The sequence below is a fragment of the Typopeltis vanoorti genome, chromosome 16, assembly GCF_054136105.1.
Source record: "Typopeltis vanoorti isolate ZY-2024b chromosome 16, IOZ_Tvanoo_1.0, whole genome shotgun sequence".
NCBI classification, from domain to species: Eukaryota; Metazoa; Arthropoda; class Arachnida; order Uropygi; family Thelyphonidae; genus Typopeltis; species Typopeltis vanoorti.
Window position 1 is genome coordinate 28,467,642 of NC_143564.1, and position 15,656 is coordinate 28,483,297.

Below are 15,656 nucleotides of genomic sequence, written 5' to 3' on the forward strand. Positions count from 1 at the left end.
ATGATACATGATGAGTATTAATTGCATACAATGTAAATTACATACAATGCATACAATTAGCATACAGTGTAGATGCGCATTCGAAGTTGTTCATTATCTGTTGCTATTTATATGCGCATAATTTTAACGGTGTCTTGTACTTAAATTTTTGAAATATTTTGATTTTTAATCCTAAAATAAGTGAATCAAGACAACGAACCTATAATTTTAACACTGACTGGGAGGAAAAATATTGTTTCGTTAATTTTAAAGATAATTGTGTTTGTTTGTTGTGCAACAGTAGCATTGCTATTCCAAAAATATAGATGGTGCCTGTCACCCTATCGGTATTTTAGAATGTGCTCTAGGAAACAAAAAGGTTGGGAACCCCTGCTCTAGAGAAAGCTTTCTTTAGGACATTTTTTTAAATATGCAAAAAATACCAGTGACACGAATAATTAAGCAATTAAATTAAATAACTATCAGCCCATTCACAATTTAGGGATTATGATGCCTTATTAACCATAACCATAGATTCTAGTCTACTGCAATACATTATGGGTGGGGTCACTAGCTACTCACTGGGGTCTCCTCAGTGAGTAGCTAGACCCTAAATATCAAAGTTTTAGTAATACAGAGCCTTATCAACTTTACCTATACAAGTTGCTACAAGGTGTTTTTATTTTTAATAAGAATCTCTGGAGGAGATATAGATGTAATTAATTTTTTAACTTGGGGATACTGTATATTAGGGTTACCAAATAATTTTATAAGCTTGGTTATAAAAATTAAATTTTATTCTATTTTATTCTATTCTAATTTTAAATCGCGCTCCAGCCCCCGCATGCCACTCCAGAGGAGAGGCACGCAGGGGCTGGAGCACGATTTTTCGGCATTATAGATACTCGGACGTATGGTCTGACGATCAAGGTTTGATCATCCTGGTCCTGAGCTGTTACTCGCTTTGTAGGTTTTCGCCTCTGGTTTTCCCTCCACAACCTCATCTGGATTCGACGTAGTCCATGGATCGACTCCCTCCTCTTTTTCTCCTGGCGTCAACTCTGCTGATGCTCAAATGTCGATCTCGATCTCTTTTCTATGATCCTTATATTTGGTTCTCCGCAGGACCCTGTGCAAAGGTTTGGAATCCCCAAATATTCCTGCGCAAACTTTGAATTAAGGTCTGCGACCCCCTGTACTTTCACACGCAAACTCTTAACCTAATTGAAGGTCAGACTTCTAGCTCTTCCTGAAGAGTACGTTTAATCCTTTTAGAGCATAGCGGACACCTTCTGATGTATACCGCCCGCTCTCTTTTACTATTGGCCTTGAAGGCGGTATTGGACTGGCTTTGAATACAATAGGTTTCCTCTATACTAAATATTAACATCAAATACATTTCCAAATTCTAAAGTATTGCCCTTTGAACTTCTATTTTAAGACATCTTTTGTTTACTCTGTTTAGCAGGTTAATTCTTCTGAGTTTTTATACATGGGCTTTTGGTATTACTTGCACAGAAAATGACAATATTTTTAACATATTCATACATCTTCTATTTATATAATTTTGCATGTTAATTCCTCTGAGTTTCAATGGGCTGTTAGTATTATTTACATAAAAATTTTACAAGTTTACTTTTTGTGAATTCTTTTGGATGTGACCCCTTGTAAAAGTCGATACAATAAAAAAGGAAATTTACGCTGCATCGAATTTTTACAGAAAAATGGAAAACTTTAAGTACTTGGAAAGAAAATTAAGATAGTGAAAAGAAAAACATTAAAAATTTGGAACATTGATATAGAAAATGCAAAAGAAAAACATCTAGCATACAAATCATTCCTTTAAAAACAAAGGAAGCAGAAGAAATATAGATAAAAAAAAAGTTGCCAAGATTCTTAGAACTGATTTATTAACAAAATGGAAGAAGACATACATGGAAAACAAAACAAACTTTATAAAATATAAAGGAAATTAAACAGTGAAAAAAAAATATTGCACAAATCAACATAATGTTTATTTCTGTTGTATCTCCTGTATTATACAAGAGAAACAATGGATATAACATTATATCGATTGTTTTATTATATCCAAATAACATTATATCCAAATTTATTAATAGAAAATAACAATGAAGAAATCACTACTAATATCAAACTAGTTACATTGGAAGAACTAAATGAAGCACTAAAGGTATTAAAAAAAATAGAAAATCGACTGGATTAGATGATATAAATAAATACAGAGCTTTTAAAGTACAGTGGAGAATATTTATATTAAAGATTCTTACAGTTAATAAGTAACTGTTGTGGAAATGTGATGTTCCATCAGATTAGTCAAAAGCTAAGGTCATATCTACAAAAGGAGATAGAGATGACTGTGGAAATTATAGAGAAATAAGTTTATTAAATACAGATTACAAAATATACAGTAAAAATTTGAATAAAAGACTTAGAAATATTGCAAACAATATACTCTCAGAAGAACAAAACAGTTTCAGACATGGAAAATCATGTATAGACAATATTTATTAAAACAAATCAGAAAAAGACAATTTCATTTGGCCTTTATAAATTATGGGCAAGTTTTTGATAAAATACATAGAGAAAAACTCTGCACTATAATGATAAAACAAAGATAATCATTACATTTAGTACAAGCTATACAAAAGTTATATATTATTATACAGGTATCTCCATGGAGTCAAAACATTCATCATGGGAGACCCACACTAACCATTATTCACACAATATCTATTATACACCTCTCCTTAAACTTGTTCACTGCTGGAGCACTCACAGCTACCTACTATTTCTCTAAGCAAAGAATCCAGTCTGCATCTGCACACCCTTATTAACCATATTAACTTTCTTCCATCCAGTTCACTCCATATATCTATAAACTGCACACCATTCCTCCTGTACAATTTTCTCATTAGCAATCATGGCCCTTCTTCTTAATTCTTTCCTGTCGGGCAGCAGACTCACAATGTTTACTTTCTTACTCTTCATTTTTGCTTCTTTCAGCAAATCTTTCATATCGTACTTCATTGTATATTTCTGACCTTTCAAATCATTTGTGTCCACCAAAACAGTCAACTCTTTCACTTCTCCCTTCTGCAAACTAACATCTTCACTTACATCCTTTATCTTTATACCTGGGAAACATGCTTTGGTCACTTTCTCATTAAGTAATCCGCATACAATACTTTCTACACTCCCAGTTTCTTGCACTCTTATATTTTTCCCCATTCACTTTTTCTTTCTTGTAAAGACACACAAAAAAAGTTACAATTGGGTAATAAAATAACAAAAGAGATTGAAATTAAGCGAGGTGTAACACGGGGATGTAATTTATCTCCAACTCTATTCTATATATATATATATATATATTATATATATATATATATCAAGGTATCGAGTGAACCAGAAGATCCATTAGCAACACAGTACTGTATGCACAATCAGATTATATTACAAATCTGTGAAGATGACTGTCAAAAATCAGTTTATGAATTAAACAAAGTAAGGCACCAATACAATTTAAAAATTCGCAGTTGAATGTCTTTCACATAGTATTTAAAGGTTGAGATTATATTAGATCAAAAATAGTCATAGATTTAAATTGTTCATATTTGGTCTAAATATATTAAACCTTATAACTTTATTTTAATGAGACCATAAGTTTTTTAATAAAGATCAACAAATAGTCAACTAGTTTCACTAGCTTCTGACTAGCTTTCTCAAGGCTGTAACTGTTCATACAAATGCAAAAAATTAAATGAATACAGAAACGTTAGTAACTGTCAAGCAGCTCCATTTGATATTTCATGTGGTGTGGCGTGCATGCATTCGGATGCTTCAGTCAGTATCAAGTACATGACTACGCGTCACATGGTTATTCGCTAATTGTAGTTCTGTTGAGCTGAGAGAAGAGATGAGGTTTTTCCATATATCTTTAAGGATAATACCCTGATTTCTATTTAAATTATTGCCTGTACTACTGCTGCTTCTTTGAAAGTTCGGTGTCTAGAGTCATCTTGGATATAAGGCATAGAGCTGTTTTTCCAGTCTATAACGTGGTTGGAAGTTGAAAAATGATGAGCTAAACCTGATGTAATGATTCTGTTGTGATTGACATCCCCCACATGTTCTTTCTATCTTATTTCAAGACTTCTAGAAGTCTGCCCAATATAAAAAATGCCACACATGCATGGAATTTAATACACTCCTGGATATTTAAAAAAATGGTACCTTATTTTATATGGTATATGCGAGGTATATGCGAAACTTTTTAATTTCTTTTTTCATAAAGAAATGAGGGGCGCGAGATATATGCAAGGGCGAGTTATATACTGTGGAATGAAGAACTATTTGCTTGCCTGGTTGGCCGAGTGGTTAGCATACCTACTCTTCACTCAAAAGGCTGCGGGTTCGAATCCCGCCGTGGATATGGATGTTTTTGAATGTCTGTGAAAATACTAGTGGTGGCTGTGGGTGGTAGATGGCATTAGTATAGTTGCAGTTCATTGGTGGATTGAGTGGTGGAGACAGAGAGTTGCACAGTGGATGTCCTCCCTCGATGAGTCTGGACTCCCTAGAGGTGTCACATAATAATAATAATAAAAATATATTTGAGTAAATACAGTATATAAATATATAGTAGCTATCCCATCTGCTGTATGTCAGAGAAGAAACATGATGAAAATACACAGTTCTAGGCCAAACAAAGGAAATGTATTCAGGGTTCGTTTCTTCCATAATGACTTGAGTTCTCAGTCTTAAAATTTAATTAGGTATATAACACAAAAACAGGCATCTGGAAAGAATTGAGAGAATCGTTATCAAAAATAGCTGATATGTAACATTACTTGTTTTCTTTCTTTGCACTTGACTCAAAAATGTGTATAATGTTTCCAGTTTTTGTTTAGCCTATCGAGATCGTTGTAAGTTATCATCATGACTGGTTCAGGCAATCTTTTTGAAAATGGTATAACACACAATTTGAATAAATAGGTAAGGTTTCTTTTCTAATTAAGGAGTATGTCTAAATAAAAAATACGGATGGTTTCAAATTATAAAATACTGGTCTCAAAATTAATTTTTTTGAACCGACAGTTGTCCTTTCATATTCCATTTATATGTCAGCATGAGCCTAATGTGTGTTAATTTCAGTAATATTTTTGTGACTTATTAATGAAATTGTAATGCAATTAATAAATGCAGGTTTCTTTTTGACATCAAATTAGTCTTTGTTCAAAGAATTTAAAAAAAATTAATGAACAAATATCATTTTACAGTAAACCAAATATAAATAAAATTTATGAATTACATTTTTCTTAAGGTGGTATTATATTAAGATGTACTTGTTATGTTTAAGGAATTGTAAATTAATATGACTTAATAATTGTACAAATTGGACTGGCTTATGAGCTACAGTTGAATGGAAGGGAAAAAATAAAATAACAAATTTTTAATTGTATATAACTGTTTTCTGTCAATTATTTTAATAACTACTGCAGTTATTCCATATAAACAGTGGGCTGGTATACTAGTCCGCATCCTGAGTAGAAATGTAGCAAGTACATGCCATTATTTTAACTTTGCCTTTACTCTAAATTTTCTCCAAACATTTGTTATATGTTTAGGATTCATTTCCTAACAAGAACTGAATTTTTTTCATTATCTTTACTTCAACTATCCTCTTTCTCTCTAATGAACCAAAGTTCAAAGAAATCCTCCACTTCTTTACAAACTTTCACATAGCCATAGGCAGAAGCAAGTGTTTCACTTTGAAATTTCCTTAAATCACTCTACTTGAAAGAGACTCCCATTAGGATGTTTATTTTCATTTTTTATTGAATACAATAGATATTAATCCTCTTTTTCCCTAGTGTCTGATAAATAATCTTATTGTTTATCTCACATCTTGGTCTTCTTTGTCTCGCAAATGCTAATTATATTGACATGGTATTTTCTTAGGCCCACTTTTTTTCTGTGGATCTTGTTTCATTGATGGCATCAAGTGTTTTTATGTTACTTCACCCAAAAAAAAAGGTTGTAGACTCATAGTGCATTTGTACTGTGGGTGGACTAAGGATTTAATTTTTTTTTTTCCCACATTATCAAAACTTCACTCTAGAGGCCAAACATGGAACTTTTTCAAGCCACTTCAGGCCTCCAGTAAGCAGAGTGATGGTCTCACACCAGGAGAAGAACCTATCTCCCACTTGATGACACTGTCCCTGACAGAATTTGGACCTGCAGCCTGTTGAAGGGTGGATTCGTTGCCCAACCAGGAAATGTTTTTTTTTTTTTTTTTAAGGAGAGGAACATGCTTTTTTTCAATTAATTTGCATTTTAGAACAAATTAATTATAAAATCTAGTTTAGTTGGCATATGTGGTTAATGTGATTTTTTTTTTATGTAACCTGCACATATGAAAGATTGTAAGCAGCCTCTAGTACATTAATACGATCAGTAGGCTAAGGAGTTTTCTATTTGTTTTATTAATTTTTTTTAAATATATTTTTATTGATTTTTTACATAGTCCAGAAACCCTGATCTGGAGACCAAACACTGAACTTTTTCAAGCCACTTTAGGCTTTTGATAAGTTGGGTGGTGGTCTTCCACAGAGCAGTGAGCTTTATCTTCGACCTAAAGACACAACCAGCATGCCCACATCAGAGGGTTTAAACACTCTGCCTTTTGGTCGGAAAGTAGATATGCTAACCACTATATTCGCTTTTTTGCCAGCCCTCATAATATTATTACATGACACTTCTAAAGGGTACATGCAGTGTATCTGCATGTACTCTTTAGAAGTGTAAATTAAAATTCGTTTTTAATAAAATAAAATATAAAAATAAGATAAAAATATATACGCATATTGAAATATCACATTCTATTACATAATACATTTTGATCTTATTCCTTTTGGATTGTCTTACATAGGCAGGGTCTGCATACTCCACCCTTCCCCTTATTTTTTTTTGTCATTCCTACTTTTCTTCCTTTTTTAAAAATTCTTATTCCAAATGATTTGTTATTATATCAGACTTTCAGAAGTTAAAAAAACAGCTATGTGCTGTTATTATAGTTATTGTTATAAATTAATTCGTTGTTAATTTCATTAATATCAGTATTCTAAAAATGAGAAGAAAAATCCATTATTATAATGTTTACATTACACCTCCAAGGCGTATAAGGGCTCATTGCATGCTAGTGATGGCTCGTACATAAGCACTGCGACACTGCAGCACCCCCAAGAAAAAAATGAAAAAATTAAATTTTGTTTGTGTTTATAAATAATAGCAATGCTTACAACATTATATAAATGCAATACAATATGTTAAAGGTTACAGCTTATGTTTTGACATTGATTGAATAGTTAATAATTGGAATTGTTTGATTAACACTTTAGATTACAAAACAAATGCACTGCGATCTAACACAGTGTCAGAATTATCATGTTAGGCCAATTGCAGCTAGCCTTGCCAATATTTGTTTGCGCTTCTCATTGCACATTACAAGTGATTCCAACACTGCTCATTTGGGCAGTGTATTGTATGCTCGAGCGCGTTATTTCTGTGAGATACGAAACTTTTATTATTGGTGCATGCTTGTGGTGAGGGTGAACTATTTTTTTTAAATCTTATTTTATTTTGTTAAAATAACATATAATTATTTATTTATTATAGATACAAGGCTGAATTATGGTGAGTGTCACTATTGAAAATATGAAAAGAATTATATTTTTTCAATTATCGTTACATGAAACAAATGCACTGCGATCTAACGCAGTGTGAAAATTATTGCACCAATTGCAGCTAGACTCGCCGATATTTGTTTACGCTTGTCATTACACATTACAAGTGATTCCGACACTGCTCGTTTGGGCAGTGTATCATATGCTTGCGCACATTATTTCTGTGAGATACGAAACTTTTATTATTGGTGTTTGTTCATGGTGAGGGTGAAATATTTTTTAATATGTAAATTTATTTATTAATAAATTGGTTACTGGTTAGGAAAAAAAGAATTTTTATTATTATTTTTTTTTTTGTATATGCAGCACCCTCACTTAAAATTTTCACCGACCGCCACTGTTGCATACCACACAACCTGCCATCTATATTACCCAGCCGCCATCTGCATGCTACATCATTATCTGCTATCTACTGCCTACTATTACTTTTTGTCTGTTAATTGCATGTATTCTCTGGCTGATTTGCTTGTGTGTGAGAGAGAGAGATGAAAAACCTGGGTTTCCAAGATGGGAGGGGGCTAAGGGGAAATCCTGCTACTTTATTTTTTTAATATCAGCTCAGACACAAGAGGTCTCAAAACCTATAACATGCTGTATGCGGGCAATAGATTAGGGAAGAGAAAATAATCTGTTAATGTGTTTATTGAAGAGTTCGAGGGTGTTTGCATGGGAGAAAACTGTAGTTTGGGGAAGACTGTTCCAAAGGAACAGAGGTATATGGAATGAAGAAAGTGACGAGAAGTTGCTTCTGTGAGAGAAAGATCATATGTTAACATGGTGCTGGTGAGGTGGGAAAATGTAACAAAAGTGGTAAAGTGGGGTCTCACAGACCCACCCAAATAATGTAGTGTATTATAGAAATCCATATCTTTTTAATCAATCTTAGATTACGTATTATTTAAGTGTCCTGTAATTTTACAGAATAAAATCACAGATCCACAAAATTAAATTTTTATTACCCAAAAATGTTAACTAATTAAACATCTTTATTTTTACTTTTAGCATCATCTATAAGTTGATGTAACCTCTGTTCTTCCTGCTCGTAACTCATCTGGTAAAAAAAAAAAGATATTATTCTCAAAATACCCTCCAAATATTTACGAAAACGTATTAGCTTATAGTTGGTATGTAAAAATATAGAAGATACAGCAGTAACAAAATACAAAATATACATGAAAACAACTTGCATTTCGAAAGTAAATATAGTCACACTTTTGGTAAGGTGGGTCTGATGGACCCCAGCACACTAAACTTGCTTGCGTGTAACAGCCTGTCATCTATGGTGTCGAGTAATGGGTTACAGGAGGGGAAGCTATACTGAGGCATGATTTACTGGCACGCATTGTTAAAAAGTTATAGTCAATTTAAAATCTTTGGGGTCTGTGACGCCCCACCTTACTAATGCCGGGTTAAGCAAAAATCTCTTTTGGGGATACAATCTAGCATTTTGTGTGGGATTTTTTTCATGGGCCATCTCAACGTGAGTTGCACATGTCAAAAAATCCATAATGCCAAATGAGACATTCTTCTAATATTCTAAGGAAGTGGATTTGATTTATGAAGTGTTAAGGAGTTGAGCAAAAGAGAAGTAATATTTAGAAAAAAAAGGGGAAAAAAATACCCATCTTTTTTGGGAGCTGAAGAAGCTGTGGATGCAGTGTGTTTACAGGACAAGTTAGATATGGAAATCAGCTGACTCTCATGTAAAATAGCATTTGTGCCTGTGAAATGGGTTTATAGTATGTGTTTGTTATAGTGGTGCTTGCTATAGTGAGAGCTGACTGTATATGTTATTTATTATTATTCTGCTAGTTTGGCTGGTAGTATGATTTGCTTCTTTAGAAACACATGAAAATTAAGTTAATACAAAGATAATAATAAGACAAACACAAAGAAAAAGATACTTGTAATTTTTAGTATTGAAAAGGTATCACACCCACATATATGTAATTTCAGCTGCAAGCTGTATTGTGGATAGTGAACATCGTATTCTCCACAGCCTGTTTTATTTGATTAAATTTAATCTTCTTCTTCTTCCTATCATGGAATATAGGCCATGTGGCCTGTTCCGGTCTCATGCCATCTCTTTCTTGGTCTTCCGATTCTTCTTTTTCCACTTATTTTGTATCTGTATAATATTTTTGGTAGTCTGCTGTTGTCCATTCGATTTAAATGTTCTAGCCATTTTTGTTTATACTGTCTTATGTAGTAATTAATTGGTTTGATTTTTAGGGATTGTAAGATTTCTTCATTTGTTTTGTGGTCCCACTTGGTATATCCAGCTGTTTTTCTGAGGAACTTCATTTCTGCTGTTTGAATTCGTTTTTCATCTTTCCTTTTCATGGTCCATGTTTCGCTTCCGTATAGTAGAGTTGGTTTTGACAAGACATTATATAGTCTGATTCTAGTGTGTTTTTGTACCAGGGATGGCTTAAATATACTATTTATTATGCCATTTACTTTGACAAAGTTTGATATTTTAGTGTCTATGTCTTTTTCTTCTTCGTATGATAGATCACATCCCAAGTATCTGAAAGTGTTTACTTGTTCTAGTATTGTATTATCTATCACTATTTTACTTCTTATTGGGTTTTCTCCTTTGAATGCCATTATTTTTGTTTTTTCTTTGGATATTGTCATATTATATTGCTTTGAGATATCATTTAATGATTTTAATGATCTTTGTAAGTCATCTTCTGATGTAGCTAATACTATTTGATCATCTGCAAATAGTAGTGTATCTATCTTCATTTGCGGGGTCATTTGTATACCAAATGGGTTATACTGTTTCCAGATTGTTAATATTTCATTTATATATATATTGAAAAGCAGAGGTGAGAGGGTACATCCTTGTCGTACTCCTCTTGATATATCTTTCCATTCTGAGGTGTGTTCTAATTTAACTGCTATTTTATTTCCTGTATATATTTCTTGAATAGATTGTAAAAATTGGTTTGGTATGTTTAAATTGGTTAATATTTTAAACAATTTTTGTCGACTAATTTTGTCAAACGCTTTTTCATAATCAATAAACGCCACACGTGTTTCTGTTTGAAATTCTCTTCTCTTTTCTATTAATAATTTTAAAGTAAAAATTGGATCTATGCAGGATCGGCCTTTTCGGAAGACATTTTGTTCTTCTAGTAATTTGTTTTCTACAATGCTGCTTAGTTTCTCTTTTAATATTCCTGCATATATTTTATATCCTGTATTCAGCAGGCTAATTCCCCTATAATTATTGCAATTGTCTTTATTTCCTTTTTTATAGATTGGGATGACCAGTGCTTTTTTCCAAGAGTTAGGGGTTTTTCCGGACATCCAAACCATATTAAAAAATTTCAAAAGTCTTTCATTAAATTTTTCACCTGCATTTTTGTATAGTTCTATATTTATATTGTCTTCTCCTGGCGTTTTCCTATTTTTCATCTTCTTTATTATATTTTTCAGTTCTAACACTGTGATATTTTCTATTAGGTCATTCTTTGTCTTATAAAATTTTAATTCATTGTTCTCATCTGTCCAGAGATTTTGGAAATAGGTCACCCATTTTTCTAAATCTATTGTTTGTATTTTTATCTTTTCTTTTATTTCTTTATTCATGTATTTTATTACTTTATAGGTTTTGGGTTGTGGCTTAAATAAATCCTTTTCTGGTTCTGTTACGAAATTGTTCCATCTTTCTCTATGTTTTTTCCTTACTTCTCGTTTTGCAATTGCACTATTTCTTTTATACTCTATTTCTGCTTCTATTGTTTTGGAATTTAGCCATTTCTGGTAACTGTCCTTTTTGGTTTTTATTATATTTTCTATTTCTTTGTTCCAGTCTCGTAGTCCTCTTTTTCTAATTCATTTGTGCTTTATTCCTAAGGTTTCTGTTGCTGCTTTTGTGAGAATTTGTTTCAAATTTTCCCATTCATCTTCTATGTCACTTGATTCATGTGTGGTTTCTGTTTTTAAGTTTGTGCATTTTTGATATTGTAGTCTAACTTGAGGATCCTGTAATGAAGAAATTTTGTAGCTCGGCTGGTAAGAATTTTCAATTCTATGTGTTTTTAGCCACTTTGGTTTAAAACGAATTTTTGTAATAATGTAATAATAAGTTGAAATTAAAACATGTAATCGAGTATATAATTTAGTTTTTATTGTGTGGGTGGAAGTGCATGACATCTCATCAGCATCTTTGAATTTTCTTAAGCAGGCATTGAATTGAAATATGTCTGCTTCCAAATAATGTTTGGAAGCAGACATAAGCTTCTTGATGGGAAGGAGGTGGAGAGGATCCAGAGGCGAGTGACCAAGATGATAGCAGGTCTGTGGAATGAACCGTATGAGAACAGGTTGAGGATTTGTGGGTTGCAAAAATTGGTTGATAGGCGGAGGAGGGGAGATATGATTGAGACATTCAAATTACTGAAGGGTTTCTATAAAATTAATTCAGAAGATATTTTTGAGAACAGGGCTGGTTGTGGGAGGACTAGGGGACATCCATGGAAACTGGGCAAAAGTGTGGTTAGTAAAGGTGTTAGAGCTGGGTTCTTTACTTTTAGAGTAGTGAATGAGTGGAATGCGCTCCCTGAGTCTGTAGTGGATGCTGTGACAGTGAATGAGTTTAAGGCGAGGTATGATAGATACTGTATGAATGTCAGATAGTTTTGATGAATATGATTTGGGGCCTCCCTCGATGAGTCTAATGACTCCCTGGAGTTGCCCGTAATAATAGTAATAATAATAATAGTAATGTTGTGCTCCTCTTTCATTCTGTGGAAAGCAATCCTGACTTATGTACTCTTCATTTCTGACATAATTTAGTTCTTGTTATCTGATTTCTTCCAACTAACCTGGTCATACCATTACAGCTAGTGGTACTTTATTTTATTTTATTATATTATTTTTTGTTAAAAAAGGGGTAAACCTATATGTTAGCACATAGTAGATGAAGTAAAGTAATTAAATAAAAAAAGTTGACATTTTCCTCTTAGTAAAAAGAAAAGTATAATATATATATAATAAAAGTTACTACTTTGTTAATCTCTTAATTTTTCCTATCTCCCATAAAGGAGATAAATGTAGATAATCAGATCTTAAGTTTGGGCAATGAAGCAATGGTTCATAAATTTCCTTATAAAGATGTTCCATAAGAAATCAGATCTAATGAAGAATTCTTGTCTTTTTAGAACTTTGTGTTGTTTAATTATTGTTCCATTACAAAAATGCCTGTGAAAACTACAAATTTTACAATTAAATATCACACTTTTCTATGTGAATTTCTACTTTGTATTTTTTATATCATTATATTCCTGCCCACAGTATGAGTAGACATATACTGTTATAAAATTTCAAATTTAAACAAATTTATATCAATGATTGTATTATGATTCAAATCCATAAGTTATTGGTTGAAGAGCAAAAATGCTACCACTCAGCCAACCAGGCTCTGGCAATGCATGAAGTACTCTGTTTTTTGAGGCATGAATCCAGTGAAGAACTATCTGGGTCTTCTGACCAAATGTTCAATTTTTTCATTCCCATGGTGCATTCTTGGTAGTTATCTCATTGGTATATGGACACTGTACCAGTGAGAATGGACCAGCAGTTTGGGACTCAGCTAACTAAATTATATTGAAGTACTGCTAGTATTAGTCATATGGAAATCATAAAACTAAATAAACTAATGAAACTGATGTTACTTCTTAATTCTACCAGATTTTGCATACTTTTGGAATATGTTTTCAGAAGAAATGTACAGTTAAGGATGTTAAAAATCAGAGCAGTACAACATCCAAACAATGATATAGGAATAACCATTTAATTAATTAACAATTATATGTGCATGTCAGCATCCATTTTAGTTATGTGTAGTATTATCATGGTAAAAAACATTATATGGGTTGAGATGTTTAATAAGAGAGCACCAGATCTGATGTAAAATGAGTTTGGTTTTTATTATGGGTTGGGGTATGTAGCATTTCAAATGCTTTCCTGAAGTTGCTGGCATAACTATCATAGGCAGTAGCCTAGTTGGTTGCCAACATTATTTGGTGTGGGGAAGACGACTTTTTTTGACATCTTTGATGTGTTCTGCCATGTAGATTTCTAGAGTAGCTTGCTTGTCCACATAGATACAAGTAGATTTGATAGTTTTTTTGAGGAGGGTACAGTGGACTTAAGTGGACATATTTATGTCCACTTAAACCACACATCAGTATGAGGATACTTGCTGAATATTTCTGTTAGGGAACCAAGTGTACATTGCAAAGTCACCTATGAAAACCATCAGCATAAGAAGCATCAATGGAGGTAGTAGACATCAGTGGAAGAGCTAACAAACAAATTATAGAAATACATGTTAATTAACTTAATTCATGTTGCATGATGACTAAGAAGATTAAAATAGGGGAGATAGAGTTGATTCTTACTATAACAAACATGATTATAACATAACTGCCAAAACATCCCAATCAAAGCCTCATAGGAACAGTGCTATTTTACAGAAAAATCATTACTGCGGCTGCTATAAAACTATTCTTGTAGCCCCTGCAAGTTCTCTATGGTGAGAGTTGGCTGTACTTCTAAATAATAACTTATGATTTTGTACCTGTGGTCATACTAGGTAATAGTAGTAAAGAGCAAGAGGCATTAGTCATCAGAAAGGGTAGCTGACATAAGAAAAACCTTCTTGTTGGAGACCTAAATAGCAGAGTAGGAAATTAATTTAAAATGTATAGAAATGTTGTGTGGAAAGAGGGAGCTAATAATAAAGGTAGGTAACTTGCTGGATCCCAGTTCAGGACACAGATAATTTCTTACTAGCATCATATTCTATCATAAAATGTGCATAAGTTCACATGGAGAAAACACACAAATAAGAAAAATCTTATGTCAATTCCGATAGTGATATAGTGAAACTGATTCAGAATAAGGGTAAACAGATTTGTTCTTTAAGAGATACTTGTGCCATGACAAGTTTCTTTAATTTGAATGAAAAACAGAAGGAAATAATTAATAATATCCATTTAGCACCATATATTTCAGCCTGAATACTATAGGCCAGTGGTCTCAAACTGGCGGGCCGCATCTGGCCCCCCGAAGCAATTTTACACGGCCTGCAAATACATTTCGATTATGTATTTGTTGTAAATATGGTGCTTATAGTTATAGAGACATAGAGATATGGAATGAGCTTATGTGTGCATAAGTGCAGTCCATATCTATAATTTACAATCAGTAAATTTAGTTTGCCAGCTGACAGTTGGTGGTGCTTCAGTATTCTGGTGTTTCCGATGCACAGTTCATATTGCAATATAGATGGAGACAAACTAACGTACGGTTTAGAAAACCTGTTTATTTGTGCTTGTTGTTAGATCTACATTATATCAATACCTATAGTTGTGTATTGGTAGACTTGTGCATTACTTTTGAGTGTTGCCTTCATACGAAAATTCATCTTGTTGAATTAAAGTTGTAAATACAATTATAATAGTGATTTTAATTAAGAGATTAAACTGCAAACCATGTCTTTAACAAAGAGTAAAAGAAAAGTGGACGAAGTAGGATGTGTTTTTCAAGATAAATGGGAAATTATGTACTTTTGTGCGCAATAAAATTTTATGTTTTATTTGTAATAAGGGAATATCAGTTCCAAAAGAATACAATTTACGTCGCCATTACGAAACGAATCATAAAGAAAAATTTGAAATGTTGGAAGGCAAATTGAGGGAAGAAAAGTTACAGCTTCTGAAATCTGGCTTACAACGACAACGAAATTTTTTTTACTGAAGCAAATAAATCCAGTGAAGCAACAGTTCACGTAAGTTTTGCTCTCGCGCACATCGTTGCAAAATGATCAAAACCATTTATTGATGGCGAATTCCTTAAAGATTTTTTGATTAAGTCTGCTGAACTTCTTTGTCC

General features: G+C 32.7%; 1 protein-coding gene across 2 annotated transcripts in view; it reads left to right on the top strand.

Moving 5' to 3' along the window:
- Positions 1–15,656, top strand: part of nmo (serine/threonine-protein kinase nemo) — a 362,063-nt gene that overhangs the window by 326,703 nt on the left and 19,704 nt on the right. The window contains exon 10 of one of the 2 annotated variants that reach the window (XR_016549577.1): positions 4,897–4,992. The exons of the other annotated variant lie outside the window; for it this stretch is intronic. The gene's annotated coding sequence lies outside the window, so the exon portion shown is untranslated. The remainder of the gene's footprint in view (positions 1–4,896; positions 4,993–15,656) is intronic. 2 annotated transcript variants of the gene reach the window in all.